The sequence below is a fragment of the Alligator sinensis genome, unplaced genomic scaffold (assembly GCF_000455745.1).
Source record: "Alligator sinensis unplaced genomic scaffold, ASM45574v1 scaffold223_1, whole genome shotgun sequence".
NCBI lineage: Eukaryota > Metazoa > Chordata > Crocodylia > Alligatoridae > Alligator > Alligator sinensis.
Genome location: NW_005841936.1, coordinates 1693659 through 1696680, shown reverse-complemented (window position 1 = coordinate 1696680; position 3022 = coordinate 1693659).

The window sequence follows — 3022 nt, the reverse complement described above, 5'->3', positions numbered from 1 at the left end:
TACACGTGTCCTATGCCTTGCAAGTGTTACTACTGTCATCAACACCATATACCCCTGGTGTTGATCCTTCTGGCTCCTGTTTCTCTGCAACCCACGGGCACCAGGTTCTCTAGTGACTGGCTTTCAGTGCCTTTTTCACAGATGCCTGGCTCTCTCTCTCTCTTGGGTGCCTAACTCTACACTCCCTTACCTGCACCCCTCTGACATTAGGAGTGCTGCACCTCTCTGGCACTGTAGGCTTGCCCAACCCTGTACCTGCACCCTTCTGGTGCTCTGGGCTTATTGAGTCCTTCTGGCTGTGCCCTCCTGGTGCTCTGGGCTCACTGCACCCTTCTGGCCATGCCCCCCTGGAGCTCTGCCTGACACTGGGCTCTACCAAATCATATGCCCTAGGTCACGCATCGAGTAGGTGCTGCAAGTACCACTCTGCCCCCAAGGTCAGGGCTCCCCAACTCACCTACCATGACTTGTTGGTAAATGAAAAGGAGGGAGTTCAGTGGTGTTCTCTTCCCATGTAGACCTGAGGACAGGGCACTCACAGGTGCGCTACGATGTTCCTCGGGGCTCTGCCTCCCCTACATCCTGTCCACTCGCCAACCACTCAGGTATTCTGGTCTTGACAATGTACATTGGCCCCTTGACTGTGGGGTCCAGCATTGAGTTAAATCATCCGGCCCACCACCAGGATGTTGGTAAACCTGGGGCCTCAGTCCCTGGTCTGAAGGGGCTGAGCCACAGGCATCTGAAGTCCTCCAACTGGATATTTTAAGGTTGAGGGTCTGGGGATTGCCTGTCCGCAGTCTGGTGCCAGGCACTGCTCCCCCTGTTCTGCTCCAGGGCAGTGCTGGCAATGCTATCACAGCCAATACCTGGAGCCTCTGCCTGGCCAGCATGCTCCCAGCTGGCTTCCTCTCCCCTCCTGCTGGTTTTTAGTACAGTTTTTAAATTTCCTGCGGTGGCGGCATTAGCTGCTGCAATCAGCCAGCCACTGCCCTGCCTGGGAAGCAGCCGCTTGAAGAGCTGGCAAAATGCTGACTCGCACAGCTCCTGCTCTGCCCCTGCCCATCCAGATAGCGAGTTTCCTGGGGTATGGTGCGCTCTCTCTCCCTCTCTGGGAACACCAGGGGTTGCCCCCGGCACCCTTGGGGGCTTCTTGCTGCCACACCCTCTCTCTCCAGGCACTAATGAAACCTCCAAACCTCCCTTTCTAGCCTCATCCCAATCCTCCAGGGTGAACACAAACACAAGCCCCTAATCTTTAACTTAAATACTAGCAACAGCAACAGTTTAAGTTGGAAGTTTAAGGGGACAAACTTCCACTCAGAGTAACATGCCCCTATTCTAGGTACCTGGGAGACTTTCTATAGCCATGTAGCACCGAGAAAGCAGAGCAGGCAGTACTGGGAGAGCTAGGCAGGCAGCACCAGGTCTCAAGTAGCTGCCAGGCAGGAGCTCTTTCCCTGTTAGTTGCCAGGGAGAGAGTATGTGTCTGCTAGCTGCAGGCTGGGCTTATATATCCCAGAACCCCACCTCCTGCCAGTCAGGTGATGTCAGCAGGTGTGGCCCATTATTCCCTTAGGCTGTTACCTCAGCAACCTGCAGCTAGGGAGCTCTGTTTGGCCTGCAGAGCTCCCTGGCCAGGTTTCTTCAGCCTTAAGGAGCCACATATTCGTGCCCTGCTACAGTCTTATACTGTTCCCAGAGTCTCTGTTTCTTATGAAATTTCTATATCATGAGAAAAAACAGAAAACATTATACCAGAGTATTTCAAATGGTATCTTAAGAAAAAGCCACTTTCTTGATGACATAAAAAGCAGGAACATTTTTACTTTTTATAGAAAATGTCATGTTTTACATATCTAATGGACACCTATTTATGAAGGTGCAAGGTCAAGGTAAATTAAACCCAATAAAATGTTTAGCAAAAAGCTTTACACTAACTTTAAGGCAAACTTTTGTTTCTGGAAAATGAGTAACATATAAGTATATATGCACTTCCTGTATTTTTGTTCCTGTTCCTGGAGCAGTGGCTACAAGACAATACGTGTATAAATAAGTATATAGACTGCTTGCAGATGTTAAAAAAACCAAAAACCCCATGCTTTACCAGAAAAAGCAGTGCATTCAACCCAGCTCTGCAGCATCTGTAAAGATCAAGCATTTCAGCAGCATTTTTGGCACTTCTAGCTAAAGTTGATTCAATTAGCTATTAGATAAAAGTGCCAAAAAAGCCCCACTAAAGCACCCAATCTTTACAGATGTTGGGTGAGCCAGGTTGAAGTAACACGCTGCCTCTTCCAGGCATACACAGGGCTTGGTGCAGGAATTTGCCGAGTTTAAAGTAAAGAGCCACTACATCCAAAACTACTTCCCAAACCTTGAACCTTGTCTAGCCAGGTCACTTAATAAAGGCATGAGATCACTGCATACCAGCTGTTCATCATGAACTTCCCAGGTGGAGATTCTTTGACAATTAATTGCAATGTAAAAATGGAAGCAATATCTTGCAATTATTGTGTTAAGTGTCTACTCAGGAAATTAGTGCAATATAGCCTTACATCATGGTAACTATCCTGTGTAGATAAGTCCTCTGTGTGCCAGACACTAGTCGTAAAGTACTATACTTATTACTAAACAGGAAAGATTATAAAAAGCATGAAGTGACATATCGTCCTTGGTGAGGCAGAGGAGTAGACTTCCAGAGGTATGGGGGTTACATTAATAGCATATAGTGTGTGCTTTTCTCCACTGATCCTAACCGTATAAATCATATATTTATACTATTATAAGGGAGGATAAGGGAGGCATCAGCCTTAGGCACCAGCTTACAGGTGGAGAGGGCACCAGTATTGCCCTCTCCACCTCCTAGGACTCTTTTCCATTGCAGGGGAAGCCCTGTGGAGCCCAGCCACAAGGAGCAGGGCATGTGCAGACCCACGTCCCACAGTGTTTCTCTGGGAGAGAGGTGGGTAAGTGAGGTGAGTGGAATATTGTTTCCTTCCCAGGCTTTACTATGGGAAGT